The sequence below is a fragment of the Panulirus ornatus genome, chromosome 21, assembly GCF_036320965.1.
Source record: "Panulirus ornatus isolate Po-2019 chromosome 21, ASM3632096v1, whole genome shotgun sequence".
Taxonomy (NCBI): domain Eukaryota; kingdom Metazoa; phylum Arthropoda; class Malacostraca; order Decapoda; family Palinuridae; genus Panulirus; species Panulirus ornatus.
The window spans coordinates 6,351,354-6,363,330 of NC_092244.1; the positions used below are offsets into that span (position 1 = coordinate 6,351,354).

Consider the following 11,977-nt stretch of genomic DNA (forward strand, 5'->3'; position numbering starts at 1 on the left):
GGACTGATTCTCCTACAAGTGCTGATTAACGATTCTTGCGTAGTTAGAGTGCGGATTGCTATGGTGATTCATGCAGTGTTAGTTGCTGTGATGATTCCAGGGAGACTATAGTGTTAATCGTTATAGTGACTCATATGTGACTATAGAGTGTCAATTGATGTAGTGATTTCGTGACTAGAGCGGCCACTGGTGACAATAATGCAGCTGTAGTCCATACAGCATTGCCGAATGTAGCGAATATTATTCAGTGTTGTTGACGGTATGATAAACTAACCATAACTACAGTGTGTCACTGTATCGCTGCCTCACTAGATGAATCACCGTTGCAGCTTTGCCGGCCAACACACTCCAGTGTCCCCGCGATTGTGAGGTTCGGAAGGTGTGTTTGGTGTTGGCTGCCGTTGGCGAACGTGAATGTAGCGGCTGCTGCGACGATGGCTATGGTGTACTAACACAGGACGAATGCTAGGTGCAGACCTGAATCTAACACAGACAAAGGTAATGTGACCTTGATTGTAGTAAGATATTTTTTCTAATCATTCATTTTCATGTTTCGTATTTATTGATTCATTATCATTCATTTCCTATTTCCAGATGGGAGAGAACTTCCCTAATATCAAGAACGTAGTAGGCAATATGATCTAAATTTGCATAGTCACGTTCTTAAGATACAAGTCATTTCAAAAGGGAATTTCTCTCCCCTGTAGTTTGAGACCGCCAGTGAGGAAAACTGATCCTCTTTGCGTGTAGTCAACATTGAAGTGTTGTACTGTGGGGGTCCGCAAGACCTGCTAGGATCAGGTTAACGACAGGAGGGAACGTATGTAGAAAGTGTTTCACTTTGTGGACACTGTGAACGGCGAGCGAGTGTGGGCGTAAGCGATCTTGTCCCGGGCGCCTTCAAGGGGAGAATTTGACGACTGTAGTGGTGTTTGGGAGTCGAGATTGGGAGTACTGGGGATTGGTTTTGGATTAGCGAGATACAGAGAGACACTGAGAGTATGAGACTCGTAAATCGACAAGAAGGGAAGTAGGTCTTTTTCCGACTGGTCCCCGAGGCTGTTGAGCGTTCAGCTGTGTGGGTAATGGCTGAGATGTTTGTTAGTGTTGGGGGGTTCAGGTTGTGGCCTAAATAACCTGCATGTTGTGTGGATGCCGTTCTATCCCGTTACTGCTCCAGTGCCAAGGTTTATTTATGCCGTGTAGGTGGTGGTGGCTCTAGTATTCGTCATGCGTCAGGTAACGTTAAGTTCCGACGGACGGTAGATAGGCTGTAGTTATTATTATTGTCTTCAGAGGAGAAATGCATCCTTTGCGAACCATTGCCCAGGGTTCAGGTCAGGAAGGTTAGAGAGCAACTGGCGGGCGACGCTGGGGTTGACCTGTTCGTCCAATCAGCGTCACTATGTGTTCGTATGTGTGTTGTGGCCTAGGCCGGCGAGTATGAAATGATAAAAGAAATGGCGTCGCGTGTGGCCTTTTGTTTAGGCCAATGGCCTTTCGTGTTTCATCATAAAGCCAATCACAAGGTTTGTTACTCATGGCATCGCCAAAACTACTACGCGGACGACGATTTGAACAGCGTCAGTTTACTTGGATATGTTTCGCGACGGGAGCTTTGTGGGTGAAGTCCATGATGCGGATCAGTGGGGTTGGTGTTGATCAGGCTGCGTGTGTGAGGTTGGATTGATCAGGTGAGGTGAAATTCGGAAAAAGAAAAACCTAGATTTTTTTTTTTTTTTTTAGGTGGGAGGATAGCTAAAACCTCAAAAGCGAAGCATTTCTCAAAGAAAGATAATTGTCTCCACCAGAAAAAGAAACCATTAAGGTCTCTGCTACGATAGAAAATGTATTTAAATGCTCAAATGATCCGCTGGGCCTTTGTTCACTGTTTACCTGTGATGGTTTTCGTCTTGTACTGATGAGTGTGGGTGGATGTTGGTGGTTGTTAACTGTAGTGTCCCTTGATGGATACACTCGCACTTGGCGTACTCCACTAGCCACGCACCACTACCTGTGGCAGTGCCACACACCACTACCTGTGGCAGTGCCACACACCACTACCTGTGAGGGTTCTGCTCACCACTACCTGTTCTTCTGTTTCCCTGTTGTCCTCCTCTGTTCGTTCCTGTTTCTCCCTGTCTTCCTTCTCCCGTTCACACATCCTCCCTCATCTCTGCCTCCTCCTCTCATCTTCTGCCTTCTTACCCTTTCTTCGTTCATGATAAAGTTCTGATGAATAACGCAACACGCCCCTTGGCTCTCTCTCTCTCTCTCTCTCTCTCTCTCTCTCTCTCTCTCTCTCTCTCTCTCTCTCTCTCTCTCTCTCTCTCTCTCTTCTCCTCTTGTTGCTACCTGATGATAGGAGGTGGGGGGATGGGTGTGGGGGAGACCGTGGGTGTGGGGAGTTGTTACCATGTCGGGAGGGTACAGAGATGAGGGTGGCGATGTCTGTCTGTCTGTATTATCTGTATTTGCTTGTTCGTGTTTGTATGTTCAGAGATAAGTGTGTTTGGCAAAGTTTCCAGTGTGAAATGTAGTGTATTTTGTCCCTCATTTTTTCTTTGACATAACTCTCGATATATATATATATATATATATATATATATATATATATATATATATATATATATATATATAGATGGGGAGGGATGGTGGCCGGGTGGCTGTTCGTACATGTATTTGTTTATATACGGGCGTTACTGTCATCGTGTCATTGTTCTCATTCTGTCATGAGTGATATACGATCGTCATGTGTATACAAGGGTATATATATATATATATATATATATATATATATATATATATATATATATATATATATATATACGCAAGGCACGGCACATACACTGCTGGGCCTAGTTTGTGTGCAAGTATGTGTGAACGTGAGTAAATGTGAGATATATACGAGAGTGCGTGAACGTGTGAGAAATGTGCAAGTGTGTGAACGTGAGTAAGTGTGAGATATATGCGAGTGTGTGAACGTGAGTGTGAGAGATGTGCGAGTGTGTGAACGTAAGTGTGAGAGATGTGCAAGTGTGTGAACGTGAGTAAGTGTGAGAGATGTGCGTATATGTAATCAGACTGTAGCCAGGGGTGATGACTGGTTGACCCTTCGATGTGTATTCTCTTTAAAGTTGTTAATATCTTGCATCTTTGACTGTGCGCGGTCAACCCTTCCATGTGCTCTACTAACCCTCTCCCCCGCATCACCCCTTACTCTTCTCTCCTTCCCCTTTCCTCCCTCTCCTCCTCTGCCTCCCCTCCCTTCCTCCCCTCTCCTCTCCTCGCTTCCTTCTCCCTCCTCTTCCCCTCCCACCATTTCCATCACAACCTTTCCCCGCGCGCCCGCGTCCACGAACACCATACACCACGAGCGTGATGTACCCTCATGTGTCGCAATTTCAGATCCACATATTAGCTATCAGAGTACTGTATGCGCCCCGCAGACCCGCCCTTGTCTTCATGTTCATCAGACCTACGAGAGGTTTAGGAGAATGGGAATGTTCCTTGGGATTGTTTCTCTTCCTGGCTTTTATCTAAATGGGAATGGAATTTATCTACACTTTTCACATTGTTTATGCTCCGGCTGTCCTTTTAAAGTAGGCGAAATATTAGATAGGGTTGTCAAAGTATGGAAATACTTTTTAGAGGCGTTCCATTGAGTTTCTGTTGTCCCTTTCATTTATCTTTTTTATTTGTGAGTAGTTATGATTAGTTCACATACGTGGTCATTTATCCCAGAACCGCTTTCTTAATGGTTCATGCAGCTCAAGGCTGCGCAACACACAGTAGCAGGGACCGGTTGGTTTCCTTTGAAGCGAGAGGTGCTTTGACGAGACTGTACACGTTCGTCAACTTACCTCAAGCAGGCGGAGCCCGGTAATACACACACACACACACACACACACACACACACACACACACACACACACACACACACACACAAATAATAAGTGAAGTGAATTATGATAATGATGTAAGACTACCAACCCTTTTATACCACAATACAGGGTTTTCAAACCTCCAGAATAACAAGGAGACTTCGCTACTGACCTTTAGTTCAATGACCGTTCGAATTGCATGACATAAACTTGCTTACCCAACTTACCCATGACTCCGGATATGGCTATGCAAGCTCGCGTCATGCAAATTGAACATTTGCTGAATCAAAGGTCAACACTGACTTGCATCAGGTTATGTTCTTTCGGCAACACCCTGTACAATATGGGGTGTAATGGTTCAATCACCCCCACCTTTTCAGTCTGACCTAACCATTGTTCCATTGTTTCATGGCTGTCTTTATAACGTGGTAGTTTCTTGAATTACCAAATCATCGAACGACAGTTCTCCTATAAACCAACTGTAGTTATTATGGTGTAAGTTCCGACGATGATATTTATAGAGATGAGGAAAAAAATCTTTAGATAAAGACGCCTCCGTAGTTGACTTCGCTGACGAAGAGGTTCGACGTCAAAGCTTTCTTCCTTCGTCAGGTTTAGGTCAGCGGCGTAACGACAGAGTCCAGCCAGCCATGGCTCCCACCCTGGACACGAGACGCGAGGAAAATGAATAGATAAATATATATATATATATATATATATATATATATATATATATATATATATATATATATATATATTTATATATATATATATATATATAGAGAGAGAGAGAGAGAGAGAGAGAGAGAGAGGTCTCGGTCATGAGACACGTCTCTGAGGCACTGTTATAAACTCTGCAGTGCCTCTGAGGTGGTTGTGCCAATGGAGCGTAGGGGGAAATATATATTGGGGTCAGGCCCCATGTGGTGCGGGTCGCAACAAGACGCGTTTAGAAAAAAAAAAAAAAAAAAGAGATTTTTGTTGCGCGTCGGCGTCTTTCACACACAGATACAGCCCAAGGGCCCGCTGGCCTGTCTGTCACCCAGCGCGACACGCGAGTGTAGCGCTTAGTCTTCCCGTGTGGGAGGATCTCTTCCCCGTGTCATGTCGGGTCGTGGGGAGAGGAGGGAAGGGAGGGGAGAGCATCATTGCGCCAATTCTGTCTCTGGTTAAGTCGGTTTAGCGCAGAGGACTCCGTTGCCAATTTTTTGTCGTTTTTTTTTTGTATTCAGGAAATTCTCACTTGAATGTCATCAAAAGCTGGAACATAGAAAATGGGCAGTGAGACCTCAGCGACCGGCTGGAGGGAAGACTATTATTATTGTCCATCGCCGCTCCTCCGCCGCTCTCCGTTTTCTCATTTTCTCCTTCAGTTATTGACGGCTTCGCGCAATAAACATCAGTAGAAAGTCTGGGCTGCGGAAACCAGCAGTCACACTCGGAGGCCACGGGTGCGCGGCGATGAGTGAGAGAGGTTTGTCCTGCACGTTAAGCGTGACTTAGGGAGGAAAAGCTTAGCGCGTCCGATGTGAGAAAAGCTTTAGCGCATATGATGCGATGGAGAGAGGGAGAGATGGGGAGGAGGAGGAGGAGGAGGTGGTTGTGGGTGGGGAGGGTGGTGGGGCACCTGCATGTGTGGTAATTGGATAATCGTACCCGTATGGTGGACGGCGAAGGGACGACCCCCCCGCTTCCCTGATTGGTCCGTTAGATCGGCGGGCGGTTGCCAGCTGATGCCTTCACCATCAGAACGACTCGTGGTGCCGCTACCTGCTCCGTCCAACTCTTGGAGGGGGTTGGAGAAGTACGTAGTAAGGGAGGAGGGTTTGCCGAGTCGTCGACTACACTGACATTGGCAAAACAAAGAATAAGAAAAAGAAATGTGTGTTGAGAACTTTTCATTTGACACGTAAGGTGGAATTTCGACTCGAGGAGGATCGACAATGGTGGATGATCGTCCAGTGTCTTCGAAGATGCATGGAATGAAAAGGGGTTTAACACCATCGCCTGGAAATGCGATTAGCGTCTTGGTGTTCAAAGGGTTATCATACATTATGATCTGGATTTATCTCCTTCACAGCGCGATGAAAAAAAAACTGGCCGGGTCGGCACCATATACGCCCAAGTGTGGGGTGTTCACTTTTACTGACCTCTCCTGATTAAGCGGAAGACCCAGAAGCAGCCCACATATCCTCTTAGCAGATCTTTGCCCCGACGGACCAAATCAATTCGATCAAAGACCATGATGTTCGTCCGCTGAAATTTGCATGTTGAATATGTTTTATCAATGGTGATAAAAAAAACAGCGTTACATGTAGCTCTTGATGGAGCATAAGACCGGATTTTATTCAAGCTGATGTGGAGACAGAAAAAAGAAAAAACAAAAGACTTGACCACCTCTTTACATAGGCAGGGTAGCAGAGGTGCTCTGCTGGAGTATAGCTCTTTACGTATCAAGGCAAGTGGGCGAACGAATACAATGTACAAAATGATTTTGAAGTTGCAAGCCTAACTTATACATGTGTTTGTTTCAGCCATTCATAAACTTGGGGTCCCGGGTTCGATCCTGGCTCTTGGAGGCTTGTATGTTATATATATATATATATATATATATATATATATATATATATATATATATATATATATATATATATATATATATATATATTTCTTTCTTTTTCTTTCAAACTATTCGCCATTTCCCGCGTCAGCGAGGTAGCGTTAAGAACAGAGGACTGGGCCCCCGAGGGAACATCCTCACCTGGCCCCCCTCTCTGTTCCTTCTTTTGGAAAAAAAAAATATATATATATATAATTTAAATACTCTTAATTCTGGTTACGTATGACATCTCGGCTTGACAGTGTCGCCTGTGAATTGGCAGTGCCACCTCGTGTGACACCCGACACAACAGTGACCTTTGATGTCCGTACGTTCTGCCCGTCATGACTGTGACCTCTGGTGAAGCGTGTCATCTCTGGCGTGACTGTGTCATATCTGGTATGACTGGGAACTCGGGCATGAATGAACTGTGTAATGGAAAGGTTCTCTCGATCGCGCCTCGCGTCGTCATGCCAACCTCGTTCACAGAATACCACAAGGTAGGAGTGGGGGCGGACGAGGCAGGCACGGCGCAGACTGAGGTGTGCTTACGTAGCTGTGGTGACGATGTCTCAAAGAAGATAAACTTAACAGGGAAAGGAGACAGACAGACTGAGACAGGTAGACATACGTACATAAGACACTCATTCACACACACACACACACACACACACACACACACACACACACACACAAGAAATGCGGCTCCACGAGTGTAGAACTCCCACCTCCTACACTACAATCAGGTAATGACAAACATAAACAAACAAACAAGCAAACACGTTCACACACACACACACACACACACATACATACAGACATACAGTTACAGTGCGGAACATGACTCAGCTAACATGAGAGTGCAGTAATCGCAGTGGCGTTCCCTCAGTGGCCAGACACACTGGAATACACAGTAGTGGAGAGTATGGCCACTCCCGTTTGTGATGCCAGTCATGTCAGTCAGGAGAATGGGTTGTGATTCGGCAGGCAGACTGAGGTGATTCAGATGGGCAGACGTGGGTGTTGCACTCCAGAAATGGTCATGATTCAATAGGCTTTGTAGTACGCTGAGATTCAAGAGGCGCGTAAAATTTGGCTGTGATTCAGCAGGTAGACTATGTTTGTGATTCAGCAGGTATACTTAGCTGTAATTCAGCGGGAGGACTTAGCTGTGATTCAGCGGGAGGACTTGCTGTGATTCAGCAGGTATACTTAGCTGTGATTCAGCAGGTATACTTAGCTGTGATTCAGCGGGAGGACTTAGCTGTGATTCAGCGGGAGGACTTAGCTGTGATTCAGCGGGAGGACTTAGCTGTGATTCAGCGGAAGGACTTAGCTGTGATTCACCAGGTATACTTAGCTCTGATTCAGCAGTCAGACTTGGCTGATTCAGCGGAGGGACTCGGTCGAACAACCACACAGACTATCATTACAAGTCTAGAAATGACTCACTTCTCTGACTCACATCAGCAGACAGTAGAGTCTTATATTACTGACTCTCCAGACTCACCGCAAAAGTCATGACTGACTCTAAATTCACCTCAACACTCCTAGTGAATACTCTACTTACTCACCCAAACGACCTTAGTACTCATGACTGCCATGAGTAACTCTTCACATGGACCTCAGCAAGGCATAGTCAAGACCATGACTCTCCAGCATTAACTCGTAACTCACTTGGCCTGACACACTCTCCTGACACACTTCAACTTTCCATGTTCACACTGACGCGCAGTCCAGATGCACACTTCATCGCGCGTGAGTCTCACGAGGGACCGTCTTTAGCACACGCCGAGAACGGCAGTAGAATCCACGTGATTGACTCTACGTACTGTCACGAATAACTCTCCACGCGTACCTCAGTAATGTGGGAGTGAACGAGTGATGACTCTCCCGTACATATACCTCAATAGTCGCAGTAGAGTCCCTGAAGGACTTTACACACACACACACACACACACACACACACACCAGCAATCCCACTGGTCAAAGTAAACTCCTCAAACACACTTCACTGGTTCCTAAAGTAGCGAAAACTCTCAGTTCTGGAGTTCAATGGCCATCATGATTTGTATTTACAAAGATCATTTGTGCCCCAGCGTTTCACCCATTAGACAAAATTGAAGTTGTGAATTCCTTGACGGTGAACCATCTGGTACATTATCAGCACAGCTGGAGGTTGGCGCTGGCGCACTTGGGATCCACAGGTCGCAAGTGCTTGAGACTCGAGTGTGTACCATATGAGTTTAAGAAATGACTCAAGTGAATCACGAGAAGAGCAGAGTCTCGGCTCAAAGTAGGATGATAAAGATTGTGCATTATCTTGTAGCGCTGGCGTAGCCCTTCACCCAGCTATGTATGGCTAACTAGCCCTTCACCCAGCTATGTATAGCTCGCTATGTATGGCTAACTATCCCCTTCACACAGCTATGTATAGCTGGCTCGTTCTCTACCCAGCCACGCAGCCAGAAACCTTTAGCAATGTGGCTATTCTCCAACGTGGACGGAGGAATCCACTGTCAGTTGTGACCCATGTTATTTCCTTGGACATTCACAAGGGATGAAATGCTGTTAGGTTAGTTGCTGGAGACTGAAGCCAAGTGATTGGTTGGTGGTTTGTTATGATTAGTACGTTATGGTTGGTAAGCAGGTGTTAGTTGGCTATGTATAAATTAGGTTGTGTTTCTGATCAGGCGTTGCCGAATACTGATTCTTTGTGGAGTAAAGAAGACTGAAGACATGTTGTCTGATGGAGTTGTAGATCAGGTTTATTTGCCTCTACTAATTAGCGGTTAAGATTAGTCTGATGTGAGTGGCTGGTGTAGAAAGTTGATGCTCTTGATGAGTGGATGGTATTGATGTGTTGGAACTGGATAATGATGGCTGACTCTGATGTCTGATTTCTTACATACTGAACACGGGAGTTGTGATTCTCTCTCTCTCTCTCTCTAGTTGAGCGATAAAGTTAGTCATCTCTTTGTCATAATCTTATGAAATGATCCCCCTGAGGTCCGTGAACTCATGACATTATCTTTATAAAGCAGGACAATAAACGGTTTACTTTAACTCATCATTGGATCAGTGGAATGTATCACCGTGGCCACGTCACACCAAAGGACCAGCCAGCCTTCTTCATCATCTTCTTCTTCAGTTCTTTCTCTCTCCTTCTTCTTCTTCTTCTTCTTCTTCTTCTTCTTCTTCTTCTTCTTCTTCTTCTTCCAGTAAGTTAAGTTTCTTATCTCTGCATATTTGTTCCTCCCTGGAGCGCTGCGTCACTGTGTCCCTTCCAGTCTCTTTCCAACATATTATCGGAAAGCGATGTTTGCACCGTCGGCAGACTGCAAACCCACCACCTCACTGGCTGGGAGTGTCACTCGTGTATTTACGATAATCAGGAGTATGTAATGAGCTGGGTATGCTGTAAATTACATAAACCCATGATTATGTATCGCGTTAAATCAGTATATACCATTAGAATGTATAGTTTAAGAGAAAGCACTGATGGTATGCGCAGAGAAATGGCATGTCCATAGGACTTATGCAAATGAACCCAAGTGGACACTAGGTGTGTGTGTGTGTGTGTGTGTGTGTGTGTGTGGCGCCTCTGACCTGCTGCCACTTTCTATATGAGTGTTCACGCCGGCCTGGGGAGCACCCGTGGCCCGCCTCCAAGGAGAAAGTCTTAAAGAAAGTTCCTCACGGCGGGCGGGCAGGGGGCGGGCTGCGGGCTCTTGCTGGGTCCCGTCCAGGCCAGACCAGCACACCCGTATTGGCCTGGCCTGGCCTGGCCTGGCCTGGCTCTGTGATGCAGGAGAGAGAGAGAGAGAGAGGGAGGGAGGGAAGGGCTTTGTTTGTTGAGGCGAGCCTGCCTGCCTGCCTCCCTACTTGCCTTCCTTCCCTACTGCAGGGTCTGTGGTCGAGTGCACCGCCTCCCGGAGACGACATAGAAATGACCTTTATATCACAGCAAGAGCGGGGAGGTAGATGGTCGGTCGATCTAGCATTGGTTAGACGTCTGAAACATCTCGGGTCTTCGGCATGAACACCCGCGTCCCTCCCTCAGGTCCTGGTGCCGACGGCGTTGCGTCACTGATTTATTTCCTTCGATGTAGTTTTTCGGTCGTTTACCATATTCATAGTTCAATGATCATGTTCGTTTCTCTCGTCTAAATACCATTGAGCTTGACCTGTTACGACCCCTCTTGAACGTTTATCTCCTCAAGACACCATGCGCCTCTATTTCATGACCTGTCATACCCAACCTCACATTACACCAGCACAAAGCTTTTTCTCATGATTAAGGGCTGACTTGCCTTCTCTCCGAGTTCTTGATGATAGCTTGTGAGCCCATTACAGTGTCATCCTTGCTACGCTTCGAGTGTGAGTGTGTGTGTGTGTGTGTGTGTGTGTGTGTGTGTGTGTGTGTGTGTGTGTGCGTGTACCTCACCACGGCTTTCTCATTAATTACATCAACAGACGTTTCATGTGAGTTGTACTGCCCATTTGGTTGTATCCTGGAGCTGCCTAGAAGCGCACCCAGTGATTTCAGTAGGGGAGGGAGCACCATACAAGCAGAACTTGCCAAGTTCCCATCGGGGAGAACAGACGAGAAAGTTCATGCGAAGACGTCAGGGATTCAACCTTAAGTTCATGATTTACTGAAAGGTCAGCAGAAGCCAGAGTGTCAGGCGGCCGCTGCATGAAGAAGTCAAAGTGCATGAATTTTACCCCCGAGTAATGAGTAGAGGTTAAGGGCCACACCAGAGTTGGTAATACTGGGAGGCATCAGCACTGTTGACAGTGCTTGTAGGCTGGAGGTCAGTGGCCTTATCACTGTTCACAGTACTGGGAGGTCAGACAGTGCTTGGAGGCTGGAGGTCAGTGGCCTTATCACTGTTCACAGTACTGGGAGGTCAGACAGTGCTTGGAGGCTGGAAGTCATCACTGTTCACAGTACTGGGAGGTCAAGACCATACTAACAAGTGCCGTAACCATACAAGAGGTGAACCCTCAACGTGTAGTAGTACATCTGTCACTTGATGGTTCCTTCCTTTCCTGTGCCCTTCTGTCCACACATGACGTCATCAGGGTTATATGGGGCCAGGGGTGTGGGACAGGCACCTGTGTCCCACACTGTGGAGCTGACGTAGACTTCAAGGTGTCCAACTTTAAGGAATGAGGAAACAAACAATTATGATAAAAAGAGGAAGATATTAACACCTCTTTTGTGTTGCTGTAAGGAAAAAGAAAAGGAAAGAATATCTTATACACTTAGATGGAATATTCTGGTAGGCAAGTATACTTTAAGCGAAGGAGAAAATGTCAAAACATTTGTGCAAATCCACGAAGCTCTCGGGTAAACAAAGAGATTAATACACAGACTTCCCACAAGGGTGCAGCACTGCTGCAGAGGCAGGAACACTAAGATCAACACCCACTGGGCAAGGCTTTACACTATCTGAGGTTACTGAAGTGTTGCTACACCCACTGGGCA

General features: G+C 46.2%; 1 protein-coding gene across 1 annotated transcript in view; it reads left to right on the forward strand.

Annotated features, from left to right (window-relative positions):
- LOC139756205 (uncharacterized) overlaps window positions 1-493 on the forward strand; it is a 70,317-nt gene extending 69,824 nt beyond the window's left edge. Inside the window, exon 5 of the transcript XR_011714294.1 lies at window positions 330-493. The gene's annotated coding sequence lies outside the window, so the exon portion shown is untranslated. The remainder of the gene's footprint in view (window positions 1-329) is intronic.
- The last annotated feature ends 11,484 nt before the right edge of the window (window positions 494-11,977 follow it).